We start from the raw sequence: 25,944 nt of genomic DNA, 5'->3' as shown, positions 1-25,944 counted from the left end.
TGGTTGAGACTTTGAATTATGTCCTAACAAGAATATTTATAATTCTCCTGGCCTCCTACTCTAGTTGCTACAAGGTTATTTTATGTGTCACTTTGACTAGGCTAAGGATGCCCAGATAGCTGGTATGACAAATACATTTTTTTTGTCTCCTAATATCCAATTTGTGGCCCCTTATTCAGATACCTACACATATATACACAATACCACCAAGCTCTTTTACAAGGTGGTAGTACCATTTTACATTCCTGCTAGCAGTGTATAAGAATCCAGTTGCTGTATATCCTCACCAACACTCAGTGTGGTGAGTCTTTCAAATTTTTGCCATTCTATAGGGTGCATGATGACATCTTATCATGGTTTTATATGACATTTCCAATTATGTTGAGTGCTTTTACATGTTTTCATAGGTGATCCCTAGATGAAGTATAACAAGTTAACTTCAAAGACAAAAAAATAAATAAGCGAAAAAAATCACAAAAGAACACAAGCTTTTGAGAGAAAGAGAACTCTCACACATTCTTGGTAGGAATGCAAAATTGTACAACCACTATGGAAAACAGTATGGAGGTTCCTTTAAAAAAGTTAAAAGCCAGAACTACCATAGGATACAGCAATTCCACTTCTATTTATCAGAAGAAAACAAAAACACTAACTTGAAAAGTTATATGCACATTTATGTACATTGAAGCATTATTTACAATAACCAAGATATGGAAGTGACTGAAGTATCCATTAATAGATGAATGGGGAAAGGAGATGTGAATGTATATATATAAAATGTAATATTACTCAACCATAAAAAAGAATAGAATTTTGCCATGGGTGACAACATGGATGGACCTAGAGGGTATTATGCTAAGTGAAATCAGTCAGAGAAAGACAAATACTGTATGACTTCACTCATATATGTAATGGTCTAAAAAACAAAACAACACACACACACACACAAAGAAACAGACTCATAGAGAACAATCTAGAGGTATAGAGAACAATCTGATGATCACCAGAGGGAAATGGGGTAGGGGCATGAGCAAAATAGGGGAAGGGGGTTAAAAGATACAAATGTTCAGTTATGTTAACATTAAAAATTAAAAAAATGAAAGCAAATGTTCAGTTATAAAATAAATAAGATACACAATATAATGTTTGGCATAGGAAAGATAATTATATGTGACAACTTTGTATGATGACAGATGGTAGCTAGATTTATCTGGTGATCACTTGGAAAACACACACACACAAGAATACAACTTGTGCTCTGAAACTTCTAAACAATGACCTTAAAGGCCACATGCCTCTGCTAGGTAACTTTGTCCACTTCCTGAAGTTGAAAGGTGTAGTGAACACCTTCCTGTTCCCCAACTCCTAGAGATGAATATGCAATTTCTATCACGCAGTTAGCAAATACACTAGAACCACAGTCCTATATCCAAAATGCCTAACAAAATGGAACCAGATGTAGAGCAAACAACCTGTCATTCTTGCCCGGCTTGCCCTCAGCATCATCATATAGATCAAGACTCCAGAGCAATATCTAGAGCTCATCCCACTGATGTGGATATTGTGCAAGTATTTCACTTGGAAATATTTATGGACTGTAAGTGAAATTACTGTGTTAACTATATATTGTCATATACTAAATATATTTCAGAAACTACTATATTTTCTTAAAAGAATCTTAAGTGTTAATTTTTTTCTCAGGTGTTTCTTCCATCTAATCAGCTGAAGATACTTGTGATTTTTTTTAATATGTATTTATTTGGTGGGGGGGGCAACTGGTTGGCTCAGTCATTTGAGCATCTGCCTTTGGCTCAGGTCATGATCTCAGGGTCCTGGCATCAAGCCCCATTTTGGGCTCCCTGCTCAGTGGGGAGTCTCCTTCTCCCATTCCTTCTTTACCGCCTGCTTGTATGTGTGCTTGCTCTGTCTCTCTCTCAAATAAATAAATAAAATATTTTTAAAAAATAAATAAATAAAAATTAAAAATAAATATTTATTCATTTGGGGCACCTGGGTGGCTCAGCTGGTTGAGTATCTGCCTTCCACTGCCATCCACTCCAGTCCTAACCCTAGCAGGGCGTCTGCTTTTCCCACTTCCTCTGCCCCTACCCTTGCATGTGCACGTTCTCTCTCTCACTCACTCACTGTCTCTCAAAACTTTTTAAAAAAGATTTATTTAGAGAGTGCACACAAGCAGGGGGAGGGACCAAGGGGGAGAGAATCTCAAGCAGACTTCACACTGAGCATGGAAGCTGATGTGGGGCCTGATCTCATGACTCTGAGATCATACCCAAGCTGAAATCAAGAGTTGGCCACTCAACTGACTGAGCCACCAAGGCACCCTGCCTGTGAATTCTTAAGAAAGATTTCAAACTTCTTCAAAGAAGCTTTGACCAGATTCACAGGAGAGGATATTTTTGTTAGAGTTAAGTTATGAAAGGAGAAATAGCTCCAAATCAATTAAAAACAAAACAAAATAGGAATTAAAACAGATTGGATCTTGACAGGAACTCCATGGCTGTGAAATGATGTGGGTTTTGGACAAACACAAACCTGAGGCAGGAACTCGTGACATGAAGCAAGCCATGGCATGTGACAAACTTGTTCTGTAATCAAACTCGGTACATGCCTCATCTGAATGTATTCTTTGAGAGCAATTGTTTCTTCCTGCCACAAGAACAGGACCCTTGTTCAGTTTGGGTCCAAGAATGGAAAGACACGTCTGGCAGGAACAGAGCCATCAGTGACTTGCAACTGTTGTGAGCTGAACTGTATTCCCCCAAAAAGATAAAGCTTAGTCCCCAGTACCTGTGAGTGGGATCTTATTTGGAAAAGAGTCTTTGTAGGTACAAAGTTAAAATGAGAATGTACTAGAAATGGCCTTCAATCTAATTTGACTGGTGTCATCATAAGAAGAAAGAACATGGGGTGCCTGGGTGGCTTAGTCAGTTAAGCATCTGTCTTTAGCTCATGTCATGATCTCAGGATCCTGGAAGAGTCCCACATCAGGCTCAGCGGGGAGCCTGCTTCTTCCTCTCCGTCTGCCTGCTACTCCTCTTGCTTGTGCTCTCTCCTCTCTATCAAATGAATAAATAAAAATCTTAAAAAAAAAAAGAACAAGAATAAGAACAAGAAGAAGAGGAAGAGGAGAGAACACACAGGAGGTGCCTGGGTGGGTCAGTCAGTTAAGCATCTGACTCTTGGTTTCAGCTCAGGTCATGATCTCCTGGGTGGTAAGATCAAGCCCCACATAGTGGGCAGTATGCTTGAGATTCTCTCTCCCTGTCTCTCTGCCCCCACCCCTACTTGCCCACATTCTCTATTTCTAAGTAAATAAACCTTAAAAAAAAAGAGAGAGAGAGAACACAGAGACATACATGGAAGAAGGCCATGTGACAATGCAGCCAGAGATCCAAGTGATACAGCTACAGCTTAGAACTCCAAGGACTGTTGGCAACCACTAGAAGCTAGGAAAGTATCTCCAGAAGACACCAACACTCCCAACACCTTGGTTTTGGAACTCTGGCCTCCAGAACTGTGAGAGGATAAATTTGTTGGTTAGCCACCCAGTTTGTGGTACTTTGTTATAGCAGCTCTGGGAAACTAATCTACTAGCCAGTGCAAACATGAGCAAGTGAGTGATTAGCCTTTGTTGCTGACATCACTGAGATGTTGGTGTCATGTTTGTTAAAAGTTAACATAGAAAACTGAAAAACACAGGAAAGAAAGTACACAAACCCTATCAACAGTCTTAAGCACTTGAGACTCTGAGGTGTCCTGCTAGGTCCTATGTGTGTATATACAGAACTAAGCAAATGTTTTTACTGAGTTAAGATTATACAGTATGCATCATACATTTTTACATATCACAATCATGAATATTTACCAATACAAAGTCCAAAAACCATGAGTATTTTGATAGCCAATGGTTTACTACACCAACTGAATCAGGAAAAAAAAAAAAGGAAAGGATAAAAGAAATCCTGCCTTTTCTGGTGTGATGGCTAATTTTATCTGTTAACTTGACTGGTGGGATGCCTGGGTGGCTCAGCGGTTGAGCATCTGCCTTTGGCCCAGGGTGTGATCCTGGAGACCCAGGATCGAGTCCCACATCGGGCTCCCTGTGTGGAGCCTGCCTCTCCCTCTGCCTGTCTCTGCCTCTCTCTGTGTGTGTGTGTCTCTCATAAATAAATAAAATATTAAAAAAAAAAAACTTGACTGGTAATAGAGTACCCAGATTGAACATTACTTCTAGGTGTTTATAGAACCAATTCCAATCATTCAATCAATCAATCAGTTCTGGTTATGTTCCTCTAGAATAATACTACTACCAATAGTAATAATTAGTAATTTCCTAATACACTTGGGAACAAAAATTTCATAAAAGACAAGAAAAAAAAATGTCAACGGGCCTCTATTCTCCAAAGAAGACATACAGATGGCTAACAGACACATGAAAAGATGCGATCCTCGTAACCACTTACCATCAGGGAAATGTAAATAAAAACTAAAATTTAGATGTCACCTTATACCTGTCAGAATGGCTAAAATCAACAACACAAGAAACAACTTGTTGGCAAGGATGTGGAGAAGAAGGAACCCTCACGCGCCATTGGTGGGAATGCAAAATGGTGCAGCCACTGTGGAAAACAGTATGGAGGTTCCTCAAAAAGTTAAATTAAAAATAGAAATACCCTAAGATCCAGCAATCGCACTCCTGTGTGTTTAGCCAACAAATACAAAAACACTCATTCAAAAGGATATGTGCACCTCTATATTTATAGCAGCATTATTTACAATAGCCGAGATACAGAAGTAGCTCAAATGTCCATCAACTGATGAATGGGTAAAGAAGATGTGGTATAAATAAATATACAATGGAATATTATTCAGTCATAAAAAAGAATGAAATCTTGCCATTTGCAACACACATGGATAGAGCTAGAAAGTATAATGCTAGGTGAAATAAGCCAATCAGAAAAAAACAAATACCATATGATTTCACTCATCTGTGGAATTTAAGAAACAAAACAAAATGAGCAAAGGGGAAAAAGAGAGAGAAACAAAATGAGAAACAGACTCTCAACTATGGAGAACAAACTGATGGTTACTAGAGAGGGTGAGCAGAGGGATAGGTGAAATAGGTGATGGGGATTAAGCAGTTCACTTATCATGATGAGCACTGAGTAATTTATGGAAGGGTTGAATCACTATATTGTACCCTGAAACTAATATAACACTATATGTTAACTAACTGGAATTAAAATTAAAACTTTAAAAAATGGGAACAGGTCTCCAGATAAGGATATTGACAGAATTACAAAGAAAATACTGCATTCCCTATGCTCAGTATTAAGTGAGATGTAAAGCAATAGAGTAGAATGATTTTAAGAGAATTAATTATCAGATTTTTAAAAAATTTATTAAGGCCCCCAGCCCCGCTCCAGATATTTTTTAAAAATATTGTCCAGAAGCTATGTTTCCATTGAATTATTTAACAGTATATTTCTACGGTATAACCAAAGGAGTTATATATGTGCAGTAATAGTTATCATCAAAGTGTAAATAGGATGTACATGTATGCCTACATCCCTCCCTGCCACTGACCTCCTGTACAAGTCCTGGCATTCACTGCCTAGAGGTAGCTCCACAGTTCCCACGTCCAAGATACTTCTTTTCTAGTTACTATTTTTTAAGTTATTTACACAGTCGTTAATTCACTACCTCTTCTTTTTATCATACATTTTCACCTCAAGACATCCAAAAAGCTTCGAAGTTGCAAAATAAAGACTGAGCTTTGTCCCCAGTAAACAGAGGCACCTTATAAAAAATTCACATGGAGAACTATGGACATAATCCCAAACTGTCCTCCAGGTGTGGAGACAATAGCAAAGGGCCCCTCTCGGCCCCCTTCCTTTTCGCCCTCTCCTACCACTGCAATGACTCAAGTTCAGAAACTCATCTAACACCAAGGGGTGGATGAACCAAAAATCCAATTTGGTGACTCCACTTTCGTCACTTACTTTCTTTAACAGCTAAAAAGACTAGGCACTGTAAAATTTGAACGTGTTGATCCTTTACATATACTATATACACCACAAATTAAAACAGAATGCACAGAACACAAAAGGATGACGGTTCCTCTTGTCTAACTATAAGCAGACTGGCATTGAGCCCTTGGCACTTCCTTCTCTTCCCTCTTCCCCGAACCAGCACGAACACAATGTGTTCTGCTCAGAGAGGTAGTCTGACCGTTCCATTTCCAAAATATACCACTTTGTGTGAATTTTAACAAAAGGATATTTATAAAATGTGTTATTTCGCTACCTCTGCTTTTAACGTACTTTATGTACTTCCAACCATCTAGAAGAGCTAATATGTTTCAAATAGGGACTTAAGTCTGCCCACTGTGTACACAGCAGTGTAGAATCAACTACACTACTGTGACAATAGGTTATATCTGAAGGTGACTTCTGATTAGGGACGTTATAGCCCGGAATCCTTTGATTCCTTTTCTCCAAAAACGACCCACTGAACACGATGTGGTTTTATAATACCATTCCCAAAACCATTTCAGAAGACCATCTTTCTATGGACCCCTAACAACACAAAGTGAATAAAATCTGTTAGGTTACTAACTTTATGGTGGTCTCTGTTGGGGAAACAGAATTACAAATAAAATCTCCTCCCAACCCAGAAATCCTCTCCACCAAAAGTTTTTGAGAAAGAAAACAGCTTTATGACTGAATACAGATTGACCCAAGATGTGATGCTCATCACAGACAATCCACGGAGAGTCTAAAAAGACAGGAAGAAATCTCACCCTGTCTTCCTGGCAACACTTCTCACACCAACCAGATACAACCCATGACTTACATGTTCTAAAGATAAGTGATAATTATGCTCAAGTAAGAGGACCTGACAGCACCATTTGTCACACATAGTCCATCCTAGATTCACCTGGTAAATGAGGTGGCCATCTGGGTGTGCTAATTGGCTTTATCCAGAGGAAAAATAAACTTATTTCGAGCATTTATGACAGAAGGTAGTTTTGCAACTTGGTAGGCGCCCACTGAAGCTAGGCTCCTACCCTCCCACAGAAGCTGGGAGATATGGTGTGAGATCATAGAAAATATATATATTGGTCTCTGCCCCCAGTTCCTGGTACTGAGCTCCTGAAATCCTTTCGTTTCCTAAGTGATAAGAGCACTAGGAACATCTCCTGTTTTAATATTTGTCTTTAACTCTGTCCCTGACACAGAGCTTCTAAAACCCTTGTAAATTCCTAAGTGACTCTGGGTGGCCTCCTGGAGGGCTCTTGCTTGGGGGCTGGTCACCAGAAAGATGAAGCCAAGAGCAGAAGATTGGAAGTCTCAGCCCTATTCCCTATCCAACAGAGGAAATGGAGTTAATCATTGATCATGCCTATGTGAGACAGCCTCCTTGAAATCCCAATAGTGGGGACTTTGGGGAACTTCCAGATTGGCAAACATATCCATATACAGGGAGGGTAACGCAACCCAACTCATGGAGGCAAAAGCTCCTGCTCTTGGGACCCTCCCAGATCTGGTCCTATGTATTTCTTCACCCAGCTATTCAACTGTATCCTTTATCGTATCCTTCAATAAACTGGTAAACATAAGTACAGTAATCCCCCCCTTACCTGCAGGATATATATTCTGAGACCCCCCCACTGGATGCCTGAAACTCAGATAGTATCAAACCCTAAATATATTATGCTTTTTTCCTATACACATACACACTTATGATAAAGTTTAATTTATATATTAGGCACAGTAAGAGATGAACAACAATAACTAATAATAACATAGGACAATTATACCAGTAACTGTAATAAAAGTTACGTGAATGTGGTCTCTCTCTCAAAATACCTTAATGTACTGTATTTGCCCTTTTTCTTGGATGACATGAGGGGATAAAATGCCTACATGAGGAGATGAAGTAAGGGGGATGACTGTTGGCATTGTGATGTGCCCTTATGCTACTACTGACCTTCTGAGGATCCCTGAGAAGAAGGATCATCTGCTTCCCTACAGTGGTTGACTACTGGTCACTGAAACTGCTGAAAACCAAGCATTACTGAAAATGCTTCCTGAATTTTGGGAGCTATTCTGGCAAATACTGGAACCTAAGAGAGAGGAGGTCATAGAAACCTCCGATTTGTGGCCAACTCACACAGGAGTTGTGGGTAACCTGGGGACCTGTCACTTACAGTTGGCATCTTAACTCAGAGGCGGTCTCATAGGACTGAACCCTTAACCTATGGGATCTAATGCTAACTCCAGGTAGACAGTGTCAGAATTGAGTTGAACTATAGGACACCTAACTGGTGTTACAGAATTACTTGGTGTGTGGGAAACCCCACAATTTGGTGACCAAAAAAAAAAAAAGAAATAATTTGGTGACCAGAAGTGTCATAAGAGAAGCATTCTGCATGAAAGTAAAGGAAACGAACAGAGAGAGAGAGAGTTGGAGGGTTTTCTGATACATATGGGCTACCACCCTTGATGGTTGCTTTTCAGAGATGGTTTCCAGGCCCTTGAAGAAGATAATCCTGGATGTACACACACTACAGCAAAGTTAAATGGAATGTATGTTACACACTGGGCAGTGTGTTACATGAAATCTTCTGGTATATGCCAGCAAAACACATCTTGCAATTTCTTCTCTCCCAAGACCCTCAACCCAAAACACAAGCCCCAAGAATCTACTGTTCACAGAGATAGTTTGACAATCCCATTTGCAAGAGATGATATATCTCTCATCAATTTTTAAAAACTGCTTATTGCAAAGCACCTGTGTGGCTCAGACACTTAAGCATCTGACTTCAGCTCAGGTCATGATCTCGGGGTCCTAGGATAGAGACCCATGTCTGCTTCCCTGCTCAGCGGGGAGTCTGCTTCTCCTGCCTCTCCCCCACCTCTCAACTGTGAGCTCTCTCTGTGTCAAATAAATAGATGAAATCTTTAAAAGAAAATAAAAAAACACTGCTTATTGTAGTAAAATATACATAACATTAAATTTACCATGTCTTAAAAAAAAAAAAGGGAGTGGGGAGAGCCTGGCTGGTTCAGCCAGTGGAACATGCAACTCTTGATCTCAGGGTTGTAAGTTTGAGCCCCACACTGTGTATACACATTACTTAAAAATAAAATCTTTAAAATAATTGATCACATAAACATTTTAAAATCTCCAGTCCAGTGGCATAAAGTGAATTCACATTCTCATGCAACCATCACCAGCATCATCTCCGGAACTTTTTACCATCCCAAACTGAAATGCTGTACCCAGTCAACAAGAATTTCCATTAGCACAGTTCCCTCCAGCCTCTCATAACCACCATTCTACCTTCTATCTCTATGAATTTGATTATTCTAAATACTTCATATAAGTGGAATCATATAATATTCCCACTAATTTTCTTTTCCTTTTTTTTTTTAAAGATTTTATTTACTTATTCATAAGAGACACACAGAGAGAGGCAGAGACGCAGGAAGAGGGAGAAGTAGGCTCCCTGCAGGGAGCCTAATGCAGAACTCGATTCCAGGACCCCAGGATCACGAACCTGAGCCCAAGGCAGACCCTCAAACGCTGAGCCACCCAGGCGTCCCATTCCCACCAATTTTCAAAAGCTATTTATAGGAGGGGAAAAGCTATTTAAAGGAGCTCCTTTGGTGGTTCAGTTGGTTAAGTGTCTGACTCTTGATTTTGGCTCAGATCTTGACCTCAAGGCTGTGAGTTCAAGCCCTGCATTGGGCTGTACACCTAACATGAAGCCTACCTAACAAATAAAGTAAATTTTTTAAAAAAGCTATTTACAGAACATTATTCTATCATTTCTAATTTTAGATCAAACACTTCTAAACATCCAGAAAGACTCGCTATTTCAAATAAGGACTGACTTATACACTACATATATACAGTACCGTTAAATAAAAGTGCACGCACTGAGCAATGGTTACAGCTGAGGTATCTTCTAAATGTGACCATTTGGGCCTTGAAATTCCTTCCTGACTTCCTTCTCTCCACCACAATTCAGTGGACAAGTACAAGCTTAGAGGTGGTTGAATAAATTCATATCCAAAAGTCATTTACAGAAAATAGGTTTCCCTGTACATTTCAACACAAACCGTACAAAATGTGCTAGTTTTTCTAAGTCTACTTTGCCATATTTTGGTGACCTCTTTACATCTAGAGACTAGATAGCATAAAATGAGGACTCATTTGTCTATTATACACCACTAGGTACACAGCAAAATAAGATGCACATAACATCCAAATACAGATTTGTCTGAAACTATCCAAATATGGACGTATTAGCATATCACTTTTTGTATTTCTTTTCCTCCTCAAAACTACTAAACAGGTATAGACAGTAGTATACTACTCACAGAGGTAGTTTAGCAATTAAATTTCTAAAAGGCAATATTTCCTATGAATTTTAGCACAAAGATATGTACATATTGATAGTTCACTACTTCTACTTTAAACATATGGCATTGGACACTGCAAAACATCTACACAGACTAGCTGTTTCACACAAGGACTACGTTTGTCCACTATATAGAGAGCAGTCCTGAGTAAATTGCACACATATAGCAACCTTTAAAATCTAAAAGCATCTTCTACGTAATCTGAAAGTATCCTTTAGGTTCTGAGCTAGAGCCCTTTATTCTTCTCTCTCCCCGCCACCAACCCAGTGTGTGGTACATGTTAGATGGCTGATTTGCACAAGCACACCCTGAATGCCCCTGTTAATCGCTATCTTGAGAATGTATGGATCCTGTGCTGTCTATATTCCCATCAAACAGAATATGTAGAAGAAAGTGTCATTCAGCTTTCAAGGTCAGGGGCTCTGGGGGTGGCTAACCCAGAGCATCTCCTTTGAAACAAAGAATGCCCAGATGGCAGGCCTTGATCTCACTGGAATGCTGGCCATGCAAGAAGGGAAAAGGCTACAGATAACTAACAAGGCTAATTGCTACACTATAAAACTTGCTACATGTAGATCTCAGCAGCAGATGTTTTTTCCAGTCAGATACTCCTGGTATCTAAGTTCCCCCAATACATGTATGTCTTCATTGCAGTCTCCAGGTCATTTCATAGGTCTTGTTGGGCCATCACCCACCCTTGACATAGACTCCAATGGAGTGTGGCTCTAAGTAGGCTATAAATGCTCAAATTCTCAGGAGACAGTCTTTCCTAGGAACTTTAACACAAAGCATACAAAATGTATTAGCCTAACATCTATATTCTAGTCATAAACTGCCAACCTCTTTAACATCCACAAAGACTAGATGCTGTAAACTAGGACTTGCTTGTCCATTACAGGCGCTGTTACACACACAGCAATGCAGAGCATAATGTTTGAACCAGAGGGATAATGGTTAATCCTAAGTATAAATACACTTGCATAGAGGCCTTTATATTTGCTTCGTCTGTCTTCTCCACCAAACTAGTGCCCAAACAATGTGTACTTAAGGAAGTGGTTTGGCCATTCCAAAACAAACAAGCGGTATTTCTTATTGTTAACCTTAACAACAACAACAACAACAACAAAAAAAAAAAAAAGAAAAGAAAAGAAAGGAAAAAAGAAAAGAAAGCCCTAGCCAGTGATTTCAACAGCAAAATAGGTTTACTCAGGAATAGCAAAGAATTGCAATCCAGGACATGCATGCTACAGCAAAACCATGGGCAAATCTGAGCCAAAAAAGGAGAAGAACATTATTCCCTGGAGAAGAACGGGGAATTGGGAGGGATTGTTTTGAAGAAAGTCCACTGGAGAAAAGCAAGAATTCAGGGTGAGGACAGATTCTCATTGGCTGAGTGGCTGTGGCAGTCTATTGCTTATATAGGAGAGGCAATCACGTCTTTTCCTGTTGGGGCTTCTAATTGATGAGTCTTTCCTATTGACAATTCTTCCCCTCCAGTAATCGACCCGGAGTGGTACTGAAGCCAACATCCATCTTGTTAATTCAGATGAAAGAATGAACACTGGAGGCTAAATTGTCCCCAGGCACAGCTAGACTAGTTAAGGAACAAGCAGGCCTAGGTTCATGAGGCAGGCATGCTTGCTTAGGATTCAAGGAAACATGAAGGAATGCAACCCCACTAGTTTACCCATGTGTAGGTAATTAACTGGCACTACCCTAAAGATATAATCACCACATGTACCTAATAAAATTTCTTTTTTTTTTTCAAAGATTTTATTTATTTATTCATGAGAGACACGGAGAGAGCGAGAGAGGCAGAGACACAAAGGAGAAGCAGGCTCCATGCAGGGAGCCCGATGCAGGACTCGATCCCGGGACTTCAGGATCATGCCCTGGGCCGAAGGCAGGCACTAAACCGCTGAGCCACCCAGGGATCCCCCCTCTAATGAAATTTCTAACCTAATGGGCAAAGATATTTTTCAGATTCCAAGTTTCTTTTCCTTTATTATTTTTTAAATTTTTATTTTGAGAGAGAGAGAGATAGAAAGTGCAGGAAGGGTGGGGAGGGGCAGACGGATGGGGAGAGAACCTTAAGCAGACTCTGCACAGAATGCAGAGCGTGACTTGGGGCTCGGTTTCATGACCCTGAGATCATGACGTGGGCCAAAATCAAGTGTGGGATGCAAAACAGACTGAGCCACCCAGGTGCCCCCAGATTCCAAGCCTCTTGAGATAGAACAGACCTTTTTGTGACCAGATGAAGTGGCACCAGGAGTTACTAAGTAACATCTACTAACATGACTTTGTGGGCCTCCTATCAACATGGGACTCAGGAGACCATTGCCCTAAACTGTGCCTTTAAAATCAGGACTTCCTTCACTAAATCCTTCTTCTGGGTGGCACCACACCAATAAACAGCTTTCTACACTGCCAAAGCTCAGCGACAGTTTGGCTTTTTTATTGGCTTGCGGTGCATCAGGTTGACCAACCCTCCTTTTGTCCAGTTAGGGGATGAGCTCTCCTGTCTAGCTTCTTGCCTCCCTTTTAGTGAAGTTTCATTTTCATATTATACATTTGAAGCAAAAAAATTTACGTAATGAATTATTGTACAAACTTCAGCCTTAACATATATCAGGCAGTTCTGGGCGTCTAAATAGAAAAGATAATTTAAGAAAAAGTACTAAGCACTGTCAACTGTACAAGGTGAGGAATAAAATATTACACACAGAACAATGGCTTTAATGTGATAGCATTTCCTGAATACAGCCGGCCTGACATAGAAGCTTCCTTTCTTTTTCCTCGCACCCTTTGGCTTCACGTCCTCTAACCTGGGCGTGAACACAGAGGTGTGTAACACCTGACGTCGCTTCTAGAGGTCACCTAACAAGGCCTAGAGGTAGCAGAAACTTTCTTTTAAAAGGCTGGGGATGGGGCAGCCCATCCCAAGGGGTTTAGCACCTGCCTTCAGCCCAGGGCCTGATCCTGGAGAACCAGAATCAAGTCCCAAGTCGAACTCCCTGCATGGAGCCTGCTGCTCCCTCTGCCTGTGTCTCTGCCTCTCATAAATAAGTAAATAAGTAAATAAGTAAGTAAGTAAGTAAATAAATAAGGTGGAATAAATATTTTAAAAAAATAAAATAAAAAAATAAAAGGCTGGGGATGGGGGACAGGAGAGCCACTTTATCCTCTTTCGGGCACAGACCTTCTGTAATCAGCCAGCAGAGGCTCCCAAGGGGGGCAGCCCTGCCCACAGGCCCAGGGCGCTGCCTTCGGCTGCCACCTGCGGCCACCAACGGTTCCAGCTCCTGCTGCCATGTGGTCTGTGCACCTGCTGCTGGAAGGTCTCACCCACACGGTCTGGGATGGGGGTCAATAGCCTGATAGAGGTGGCCAGCTGGCGGCCCAGGCCCGCGCTCCCCTACCACTCTGCGTTCCTGAGTCTCTGGTCCACGTTCCCTGCCACTGACGACCACGTGTGTCCCTGGCGGCCCAACTGCGACCTGCCACCGCAGGTCCCTGGCGGTGGGATGGAGGGGTGGCCACCGCAGGCCTCGCATCTCCCCCTCATCCCGGTGCCTGTGCCCCCAAATGGGCATCCCTATTGTTCCTTTTTTAACTGCAGTGGAGCAAACACAATCCGCGGAAGTTGTTAGCACTGAATGACCTTGTGTTTCCACCCCACATTTTGGAGTCACTCTGGATTGGCAGGATCTGAGTCACTGCACTGGGGAAGTGAAAGGAAGCGAAGCTGGCATCCATGTGGTCAGAGCAGATGAAGGAATCAACACGCAAGGTCACACTGTCCCCAGGCTCGGCAGGGCCTGCCAAGGAACTTGTAGGGCTAGGTTCAGCAGATAGGAATGCTTGCATATTCAAAGAACATGTAGGAATGCAACCCCACGAGCTCAGGCCTATCAAAGCCCTTTAGGCAGCTTACCCACTTATAAGTAGCTCATCAGCACTACCCTAAAGATAGCATCAGCACAGTGTACCACTTTGACATTTTTAACCTAAAAAAACCAAAGCTATTTGTCAGATTCCAGGTCTCCTGTGATGGAACACACCTTCCTGCGACCAGATAAAGTGGTACCAAAAGTTATTAAGTAATATCTACTAACAGGATTTCAGGAGCTTCTCATCAATAGCATTTACCTTCTCAGGAGATCCATGCCCCAAATTATGCCCTTAAAAACTCTCACTTGCAAACTATGGGGGAGTTTGGGACTTTTAAGCATTTACTCCCATTCTCTTGGGTGATACCACGCCAATAAATGACCTTTCTTCACTTCAAAAGCTCAGTTGTCAATTATTATTGGTGTACTGAGCAACAGGAGGCAGTGGGGGTCAAGGAGGTTCTCATTTGGTTCAGTTACAGGAACACTATTTTGTGATGGCTAACTTTTTCTAGATTTTGGGTACTTTGGATTTTTTTTTTTCAAAGATTTTACTTATTCATGGAGACACACAGGGAGAGAGAGAGAGAGACAGAGAGACAGAGACACAGGCAGAGGGAGAAGCAGGCTCCATGCAGGGAGCCTGATGTGGGACTCGATGCCATGACCCTGGGACCTCATCCCGAGCCAAAGGCAGATGCTTAACTGCTGAGCCACCCAGGCCTCCCAACTTTGGATTTTTTCCTGTTACTTGCAAAACAAATAAAATCTGCAAAACAGATAAAAATCTGTCTTCCTGGAACAACTTCCCTTTTAGAACACTTCCCTTTTTGAGCAACTTCCCATGAATCCATCATTTGGCAATTACTGTCAAAATCTGACATACAGAGAGCATTTAGCTGAAGACTTTTTTCACTCATAGGTCCTTAATTTCTAGAACTAGGAGGGCAAGACTGAAAAGATATTGATTATATGAGAAAAAAAGGAGGGCATCATTTCATGTCCTCTGATTAGCAATTGATTAAGTAAATTATGTCAACACAACAGTACACAGTACAGGTTTTAAGAATGAACTAGCTCTACACTGATGTGGAAAGAACATATTATATCTTGATTAATAAAAGGTAAGATGAGCCCATTCATGCAATAATAAAAACTCTAAATTTGTGTTTATGTATAGAAGTGTGTGCATGTAAATAGGAAAAAGTCTGGAAAGCATGTTAAGAAGGTTAGAGTAGGGATGTGGTTAAGCTCAGTTGTGAGTAAGGGATCTCAGGGGCACCTGGGTGGCTCAGTGGTCTGCCTTTGGCTCAGGTTGTGATCCCGAGGTTCTGGGATCAAGTCCCACTTTGGGTACCCCGCAGGGAGCCTGCTACTCCTTCTGCCTATGTCTCTGCCTCTCTCTCTGAGTCTCTTATGAATAAATAAATAAAAATCCTTAAAAATAAAAAAAGAAGAAGGGATTTCAATGTTGATTGTATAGAATGCTATATGCTTTGCATTTCATAAGGATGTATATGAATAATAACTGGGTACTTTTAAAAAATCAAAATCATATCATGTACTTGGGGTAGTTTTAAAATATGCCTCCAGGGGCACCTGGGTGACTCAGGTGGTCAAGCCTTTGACTCTTGATTTCAGCTCAGGTAATGAATGATCTCAGTCAGAGTTGCGAGATCAAGCCCCGTGTTGGCTCTGGCTCTGTGCTTGGGTGTGGAGCCTGCTTAGGATTCTCTCTCCTTCTGCCCCTCCACCTCCACCTCTCTCCCTTTTTCTCTCAAACAGACAAACAAAAAGAAACAAAACAAAACAAAACAAAACATGTCTACACATTCTAGAATATTCTTCCATTTAAGTGGTAAAATTTAATTCCCTTCCTCATGAATATCAGATGTTCCAGGTAACTTGTACTTTCCTGCATAGACCTGGAATCAACTATTTCTCCAAGAAGCTCTGGTTTCTTGCAGTGGGAAGTAATATATACAATGAACACTGGGAGAGTCAGTTGCCACTAGATTGGTCTTGTTTCTTGGCTTTTCTGTGGGGAAATTTAGAAATACATTATTTCTTTTTGTTTTCAAAAGAATTATAAATTCACAGTGTACAAAAAAGCTATTCGGATGAAGGTGCTTTTATGATGTAGATGAATAGACAATACCGCATTCTTTTTTCAATGGTATTTTTAAAGTTTAGTTGCTAAGGACACACCATCAAATAATTTTTTCTTGTGGTAATGAATCTTCTATTTTAGTTAGAAAGACAGAAACAATTATTCTCTCTTTTTCTAATATAGTTACTTGTCTCTGAATCATTCAAATTAAATTGAGCTGTTGCATAACCAAAATTAGTATCTTTTTTGGTCTAGCTAAATATTTTTAAAATAATATTTTTGAGACGGAAAAGTAAAAAGAACAAAAGTATTCTACAATCCCAGCACTCAGAAGATTACTATTACTATTTTTAATAAAAATTATACATACACATGATAGACAGTACTTGTCAAAGTATTAACTATTTATGGATTGAAAGATTCAGTACTTTTAAGAGTCTCATGCTCTACCGACTGAGCTAGCCGGGCTGATTCAGTACTTTTAAGATGTCAATTCTCCCGTATTTGTCTATGTATTCAATATAGTCAAAATCAAAATCAGTGTACTTCTTTTTTTATATAAAGTAACAAGTGGATTTTATATTTTTATGGAAATGAGAAGGACCCAGGATAGGCAAGTGGTTTTGAAAAAGAAAAACAAACTTGGAGGATTTATACCCTCTAAATTTGAGACCTATTATAAGGCCATAGTAATCAAAACCATAGGATGCTGGCATGAGGATAAATATATAAATCCATAGGTACACATAGGGAGTCCAGAAACAGATCCATATACATATGGTCAATTGCATTTGATAAAGGTGCAGAGTAATTCAATGAGGGAATAGTGTTTTCAACAAATGTTACTAAAACAAGAAAAAACAGTATGAACAAAAGAATGACCCTTGATCCTAACCTCACACCATCTACAAAAATTAATGGAAAACTGATCTAGAACTAAATATAAAAACTATAGCTATGGGGTGCCTGGGTGGCTTAGTGGTTGAGCATCTGCCTTTGGCTCAGGGCATGATGCTGGGATGGAGTCCCTCATCGCGCTCCCTGCAGGGAGCCTGCTTCTCCTTCTGCCTATGTCTCTGCCTCTCTGTATCTCTCATAAATAAATAAAATAAAATCTTTTTTAATAAAGCTATAGCTATAAAATGTCTAAAAGAAAACATAGGGGATCCCTGGGTGGTGCAGTGGTTTGGCGCCTGCCTTTGGCCCAGGGCGCGATCCTGGAGACCCAGGATCGAATCCCACGTCGGGCTCCCGGTGCATGGAGCCTGCTTCTCCCTCTGCCTGTGTCTCTGCCTCTCTCTCTCTCTGTGTGTGACTATCATAAATAAATAAAGAAAAAATAAAAATAAAAAATAAAAGAAAACATAGGAGTGTATCTTTGTAACCTTGATTGCCTGCATTCGGTGAACTATGGATGACTGACCATATCTGACCCACTACCCATTTTTGTAAATAAAATTTTATTGGAACACAGCCATGCTCATTCAATTATGTACTGCCTATAGCTGCTTTCACACTACAATAGCTGACTTGAGCAGTCGTAACAGAGATCATATGAACCACAAAGCCTAAAATATTTACTTTTTGGCCCTTAGAGAAAAACTTTTGCTGACCTTTAAAGTTAATGTATATTTATTATATATATTTAGCAGTTCCACTCCCAGGTAGGAAAAAGAAAAAAAACATATTCCCTGAAAGACTTAAACACAAATGTTCAGAGCAACTTTATTCATAATAGATAAAACTGGAAACAACTCAAATGCCTATCAGCAGGTAAATGGATAAACAAAGTGCAGTTCATCCATACAATAAAATGCTACTTCCCCATTAAAACAGAAAAAAAAAAGTATTAAACACACAGCACATAGATGAATCTCAAAAATATTATGCTGGGGGCACCTAGGTGGCTCAGTGGTTGAGTGTCTGCTTTTGGCTCAGGTCATGATCCCAAGGTCCTGGGATTGAGTTCCGCATCTGGCTCCCTGCAGGGAGCCTGCTTCTCCCTCTGCCTGTGTCTCTGCCTCTCTCCGTATCTTTCATTAATAAATAAAATCTTTTTAAAAAATTATGCTGAATGAAAGATATAAAAGAGTATACACCATGTAATTCCATGTATATGAAGTTCTAGAATAGGAACAATGAATATATTTTGATTGAAAGCAAATCAGGGGTTTCCTGGGATGGGGAATCAGAGTTTGGGGGTGACTGCAAAGGACACAAGGGAATTTTGGGGAGGAGAATATTCTTGACAATGGTGGTGGTTACATTTCTCAGAACTCACTGTAATTTAAAATGTGTATTTTATGTTATTTTTATGTTCATAAAGTTGATTTTAAAAGTAAAAAAATGGGACGCTTGGGTGGCTCAGCGGTTAAGCGTCTGCCTTTGGCCCAGGACATGATCCTGAGTCTGGGGATCAAGTCCCACACTGGGCTCCCTGCATGGAGCCTGCTTCTCCCTCTGCCTGTGTCTCTGCCTCTCTCTCGCTCTGTGTCTCTCTTGAATAAATAAAATCTTTAAAAATAAAAAAATAAAAAACAAATAAAATAAAAGTAAAAAAAAAAAGTGAATGAATCAAACTTGAAATTCATACCATAGAAACAAATATTAAAGTCTCACTTAGTACAACACTTGTAATAATCTATGCAGAAACATATTTAAGTTCTGAAGCCTACTTCTGATATAATAAGCACCTTAGAGATTAACCTTGATCCCCTTGATCCCCTTGAATAAATGGTTAGGAATGTTCTGAGTAGGTTTGTGCTAGTTACCAACTGACAAGCATAAAATAACATAAATGTTTTGGGTTCTTTTTTTTTTTTTTTTTTTTAATGTTTTGGGTTCTGCTGTAAAGATTTCCCATCAAACACACTGCAGATCAGAGACAGGAGAAGTAAATGGTAAACAGGCAGACATGTAACAGTCAGTCTTCCTCCTAGGGAGGGCCATAATGCTATAAAGACTCTCTCAAATCAGGAGAGGGAAAAAGAAAAGCTTCACAGAGTCCACATTCTAGTGCGGCTTTATCATCAATAGTCACACAACCATGGAGGATGTCCAGGGAACCAACACCTAGTATCGTTGCCTGTTTGCACAGTTATTAGCCTGTGGATGTTTCCATAAACTTTGCCATCAAAGACACCTTACGTTCCTAAACATCTTTGTGGCATCTTTGTGGCATCAAAGACACCTTACGTTCCTAAACATCTTTGTGGGCATCTTTTAATCACAGCACCCTCCCCAACTCTGATACCCATCTGTGGTGAATGCCCTAAAATGAGAACTTTGACAGGAATGGAATAATTTCAGAATTGGCAGGCTGAATGCATCCTAAACATATCTAAGCTCTTTCCATTTAGTTGCTAAATGGATCATCCTTTATCAAGATTAGACTTGGATTATGTATGATTTGTTGTCTGTGAAGTCAGTAGGAAAGCACAAGTGTAGGAAAATTCTGTGGTCCTAATAGCCTTGTATTGATTCTATTTTCTGCTCTGTATTTCATCTATCTCTGCTCCGATTGTTATTATTTCTTCCTTCTGGTGGCTTTTTTTTTTTTTAAGATTTTATTTATTTATGAGAGACACAGAAAGAAAGAGAGAAGCAGAGACACTGGCAGAGGGAGAAGCAAGCTCCACGCAGGGAGCCCAATGTGGGACTCGATCCCAGGACCCCAGGATGACGCCCTGGGCCGAAGGCAGGCGCTAAACCGCTGAGCCACCCAGGGATCCCTAGCTTTTGGTTTTAGTTTAGGAACTTTTTCCAGTTCCTTAAGGTGTAAAGTTTGGTTATTTATTTGAGATCTTTCTTCTCACATAGGCATTTAGATCTCTAGATTTTTCTCAGAACCCTGTTTTCTCTGCAACTCCCCTCTCCCTCTCCCCGCAACCCCTAAGTTTTGGTTATTGTGTTTTCATTTTCACTCATGTCAAAGTATTTTCTGATTTCCTCTTTGGCCCATTGGTTGTTTAAGAACATGTTGGTTAAGTTGTACATACACGGGTGCTTTTCTGGTTTTCCTTCTATTACTGATTTCTAGTTTTATTTCACTGTGGCCAGAGGAGATCCTTTTGTGATTTCAATCTTTTTCAATGTTTCTAAGACTTGTATTGTGGCCTAACATCTGGTCTGTCCTGGAGAACTGTTCCGTGTGCATGTGAAGGTGATCATTTTCCTGTTTTGATATGGGATATCCTTCACAGGTCTGTTAGGTCTGGTTAATTTATACTGTTGTTCAAGCCCTCTATTTCCTTACTGACCTTCTTTCAGTTGTTCTAACCATTGTTGAAAGTGGCATCTCCCGTGACTGTTGCAGAATTGTCTATTTCTCCCTTGTGAGTGAATATGTTTATGACTGGATGGACCGATCTTTTTATTAATATTTAATATCCTTCTCTGTCTCTTGAAACAGTTCTTGACTATAAATCTATTTTGTCTAATATTGGTATAGCCACCCCACATGCTCTTTTGGTTGCTGTTTGCCTGGAATTACCTATTTTCAATCTACTTGTGTCTTTAGATCTCAGCTGAGTCTCTTAGCATATAATGGGGTCATGGTAATGGTTGTTTTTTAATCTATTCTGTCAAACTAGCTCTACTTTTTTTTCCCCTAAGATTTTACTTATTTATTTAGAGAGACTGAGCGGGGGGGGGGGGGGGGGGGGGGGGGGAGCCGAGGGGAGATAGAGAGTCCGAGCAGACTCCCTGCTGATCATAGAGCCCAATGTGGGGCTTAATCTCACAACCCTGAGATCATGACCTGAGCTGAAAACAAGAGTTGGACACTGAACGGACTCAGCCACCCAGGTGCCCCAATCTATCTCTACCTTTAGAGAGTTTAATCCATTTACATTTAAAGTAGCTACTGATAAGGAAAATCTTATTGTTCTCCATTTGCTATTTCTCTCTTTTTTTCTTGTCATTCTTCAGTATCTCCAATCCTGCCTTCTTCTGTTTACATGATTTTTTTATAGTGTACCTTTTTTTTCCATTCTCATTTCCTTTTCTCTGAACATGTTAAACGTTATTGTCTTACTAGTTACCCTGGGAGATTATAGACTCTTAAACCTATTACAATCTATTTTGCATTAATATCACCTTAACTTCAATAGTACACAAACCCTGCTTTTATACAGCTCCTTCCCTCCCCTTGTATCTCAACACAAATTTCATCTTTACATATTGGCTTTATCTAAAGTCAACTGATTTGTAGCTATCATTAAATCTACAAAATATATTCACAACAAAATCTAGAATGGTATTTGATCAAACAACTGAGCACACAGCCTTGCCAAGTAGACACATAAATTTTAACCATCACAATAATCATACTAAAAACAAAAAAACAAAAAAAACTTCAAGATAATAATAAATTGTCTAACTCCAGAAATGTTCTTCAGTCTACAGTATTGAGAACCATATATAATCCTGACTTCTTTTTTTTTTTTTAAGATATATTTATTTTAGAAAGAGAATGAGAAAGAGCATGCACAATGCACACAAGGGGAGGGGCACAGGGAGAAAAGAATCTCAAGCAGACTCCCCCTGAGCATAGCCCCTGATGTAGGGCTTGAGTTCACCACCCTGAGATCATGACCTGAGCTAAAATTACCAGTCGGATATTCAGATATTTAACCAACCTAGCCACCCCAGCACCCTTATAATATTGACTTCAGACGTTGTATTTTATGGCTGCTAAAATTCTCCAGTAGATAAAGTAGTAACAATTTGTATGTTTTTTAAATATTTTTTTCTTAATTATGTAGGCTCTACACCCAGTGAGGCTCAAATCGACAACTTAGACATTGAGACGCACTCTCCACCAACTGAACCATCCAGGTACCCCAACGTGTATGTTAAGGTAGGAATGTTGACAGATAGGTTAGGAAAAAGGCAAAAAAAACTGGTTTTTAGTAGTGCCCATTTAGTAATCACATGAATAGCTCTCCACAAAAAAATAGTGATAAACATTCATTGAGCACCTACTGTGTGTTAAATGCTTTATTATAGGCTTTACATGGATTTAATCCATGTAATTTAATCCATGCAACAATTCTAAACGGTTGCTTCCCCCCCCCCCCTTTTTCTAAGAGGTAACTTTTTACTATATTTCTTGTATTGGTAATTTCCACTTTACAGATAAGGAAACTGAGGTATAGTTTAGAGTACAATCAAGAAAATAGAAACCACTGCAGAAATGTCAAGCATAATGATATTTTGTGCAGAGAATTTGGTGCTTAAAATTCTTTAGGAGGAAAAAAGCCTTTGGAAGGGCCAGAGGGTGACTGTTACATTGGTTTTATTTGAGCCACAGCTTCTATGTTCCAAGGAGTAGGGAAGCTGATGCTGTTGCTGCCAAAAAAGTTCAGAAAAAAACACATTTGATTGTCACAGCTGCCTTATATCACTGAAGCAGGGACTGGCAGGGAAGAGAGCCAAAGCCCAAGCAAAATATACAGAATGGCAATTTGTCTTTCTTCTACTTTCCAAAACTCAGAAAGCGTTGTCCTACTTGGCAAAATGACAATAAATACAGAACAGTGGCCATGGGGCATCTGGGAAACGCAGCTCCCAGGATTCTAGCCGTGGCCCTGGGGTTGCTGAGAGGGGTATGAGAAAGAATGCTAGTATTAATTTTCTATTGTCCCCGTAACCAATCACTACAAATTTAGTGGCTTAAAACAATGCTCAGTTGTCGTGTCACAGTTTTATAAGTCGGAAGCCCAGTGGACTCAGCCTGTAGAGCATGTAACTCTTGATCTCAAGGTCGTGAGTTCACGTCCCATGTTGTGCATACAGCTTACTTTAAAATAAAAAAAAAAAAAAGGCACACAATTATACTATTACCCTAAATGGACATGACATTTCTAAAGGCTACTTCTCACTCTTTGAATTAAGTCCAAATTCTTTATCTGGCTCCAATTCACTTGCCTCCCATACCCTCTCTTTTTTTCTCAGCAACCCTATGTATACTCTTCAACTATATTGAAAATCATTTTTCCAAAACAAAAACAGTTGTGCAAGGATTGGCGCTGGTTTGCATTTTTCGCCCATTTCCTTAGTGTTTGACCTCAGATCATCGGATTCTCGTGTCTGTTTCTGCCTTTGTAGATGTTGCAATAGCACCTAACACTTTTCCAGAAATTTCTAGAAAAATCCACTGAACACACCTGAGACCACTGGAACGAAAATGGGAAAAAAAAAAAAAAAAGGGGGGGGTAAGGGGGACAAATAACGTCTATTAAAAAAAAAATAGTATTGACTTTGCGGACACCCTCCCCCCCTTCCAGAATCCCTGGACCTGGTTTTGGGAACCCACTGGGTACTTTATTGTGCTCATGACCCAGCCTGCTGGAATGTCAGGCCTCCTCTCCTTTTTCTCGTGGCCAGTGACTGTTCCAAGGCAGGGCAGCTCTCTCTTGGCGACCAGAAGGGCTTTACCGCACAACTGACCCTTGTTCGTTGGGTCAGCCTCGAGCACAGAGAGGGCACTCAGGACTGCCTGGACGCACAGCAATCCCACCGAGGGCCATTAACCGCCTCAGGAAACCCAATGCAGCCTGGGGGGGGGGGGGGGGGTGCATGGTGGGTGGGGGATGGGGGGTGGGAGAGGGGCAGGTTCCCAGGACAAACTGCAGGAAACTCCAGAAAATGCCACTGGGTGGGCCTGGCCCGCCGGCCCGGCTCGCACAATTTAAGGAGCGGCCCCCCCCAACTCCGCAATCCCGGTAAATAAAATGCTAAAGGCCAGAGTGTGAACATTCAAATGGGTTTTTGCAAACAAGGTTGCCCTGGTAACGCCAACAGCGTCGCACGAGCTCCGCGGAGCAGCAGCCCGGCCCCGCCCCCTTCCCAGGCCCCGCCCCCTCCTCAGGCCCCGCCCCCGCCCCGGCGGCTATGGCGGGGAGCGAGCTGCCGGCACCCCGCAGCCGACTTCCACACCTCCGGCCGCGGCCCCCTCCCAGCCCCGCCCACCCCGCCCGGGCGCCCCTGATTGGCTGCGCCGCCGCATGTTGGCGCCGTCATTGGCTGCGCCTCCGGCGGGGGGCGGGCGCGGGCAGACTCACCTCGGCGCGCGCTGGCTGGAGCCTCATTGTGCGCGGCGATTGCCGTCGGCGGGGCTGCCGTGGCGGGAGGCGGCGGGCGAGCGCCGCCCGAGGTACGTTGGCGCCGGCGGGAGCCCCGCGCGAGCGGCGGTTGGCCGGGTCGGCGGTTGCGCGGGCCGCGCGCCTCTGCAGGGCCGGGCCGCAGTGACCCGGGGACGCCGCGCGAGCCGGGCGGTCGTGGTCGTGGTCGCGGTCGCGGCGGCGGCGGCGGCGGCGGGCGGGGCGGAGCGGAGCGGCCCCGGGGCTCCCACTGGCGGAGGAGATGCCCGCGGCGGGCGGCTGCACGGTCCGCGGCGCTTCCCGAGGGGGCGGGCGGGGGGCGGCGGCGTGCGCCCCGCCGGGGCGGGCGGGGGAGGGGCGGGGTCGCGCCTCCCGAGGGACTCGGCGGCGGCCCGGGGATTCCAACTTCCGCGTAAGTACCGCGTCGGGGGCGCGGCTGGGCGGGCCAAGCGGGGGCCGGCGGGGCCGGGACAGACAGAGGGCGGTGGGGGGCGAGGCGAGGCGAGGCGGGCCCTGCTCTGGCCGGGGGTCCGACGGCGCGGCTGGGGCGCGGCTGGGGCGGGGCTGGCGCGCACGTGGCTCCAGCCCTCGCCGACGGGGCCCTTCCGCCCTCGCTTTTAAGGCCCACGGTGAAGTCCGTGCCTACCTCCGCCTCTGAGATTGCTGTCTGCCCCCGACCATCCGCCCCCGCATCCATCCCCCCACCCACCCCCTTCCATCCCCTCACCCACCCCCCCACCACCCATCCACCCCATCTATCCCCCATTCTTCCCCGTCCACCCCCCTCCATCCCCCCATCCAGCCCCCTCATCCCCCATCCTTCTCCCATCCAGCCCCCTCCATCCCCCATCCTTCCCCCCATCCACCCTCCCTCCATCCCCCATCCAGCCCCCTCCATCCCCCATCCAGCCCCCTCCATCCCCCATCCTTCCCCCATCCACCCGTCTCCATCCCATCCATCCCCTTCCATCCCCCATCCACCCCCCTCCATCCCCCCTCCATCACCCATCCACCCCATCTATCCCCCATGCTTCCCCCGTCCACCCCCCTCCATCCCCCCATCCAGCCCCCTCATCCCCCTCCATCCCCCATCCAGCCCCCTCCATCCCCCATCTTTCCCCATCCACCCTCCCTCCATCCCCCATCCAGCCCCCTCCATCCCCCATCCTTCCCCCATCCACCCGTCTCCATCCCATCCATCCCCTTCCATCCCCCATCCACCCCCCTCCATCCCCCCTCCATCACCCATTCACCCCATCTATCCCCCATGCTTCCCCCGTCCACCCCCCATCCAGCCCCCTCATCCCCTATCCTCCCATCCAGCCCCCTCATCCCCCATCCTTCTCCCATCCAGCCCCCTCCATCCCCCATCCAGCCCCCTC

At 42.7% G+C, this 25,944-nt stretch overlaps 2 protein-coding genes across 5 annotated transcripts in view; one reads left to right on the top strand and one right to left on the bottom strand.

Moving 5' to 3' along the window:
• GRIN2A (glutamate ionotropic receptor NMDA type subunit 2A) overlaps nucleotides 1–25,944 on the bottom strand; it is a 545,905-nt gene that overhangs the window by 519,388 nt on the left and 573 nt on the right. The gene's annotated exons all lie outside the window — the stretch shown is intronic.
• The window catches only part of ATF7IP2 (activating transcription factor 7 interacting protein 2), a 55,436-nt gene continuing 54,004 nt past the window's right edge, over nucleotides 24,513–25,944 (top strand). For 2 of the 4 annotated variants that reach the window (XM_038540404.1, XM_038540401.1), the window contains exon 1: nucleotides 24,896–24,974. The gene's annotated coding sequence lies outside the window, so the exon portion shown is untranslated. Of the gene's footprint in view, nucleotides 24,616–24,825; nucleotides 24,849–24,895; nucleotides 24,975–25,944 lie in introns of those variants that run through there. The other 2 variants (XM_038540402.1, XM_038540403.1) reach the window with 2 other exon arrangements.

The sequence above is a fragment of the Canis lupus genome, chromosome 6 (assembly GCF_011100685.1).
Source record: "Canis lupus familiaris isolate Mischka breed German Shepherd chromosome 6, alternate assembly UU_Cfam_GSD_1.0, whole genome shotgun sequence".
NCBI classification, from domain to species: domain Eukaryota; kingdom Metazoa; phylum Chordata; class Mammalia; order Carnivora; family Canidae; genus Canis; species Canis lupus.
Note: the sequence above shows the minus strand (reverse complement) of the source record. Positions and strands in the feature narration are given on the sequence as shown.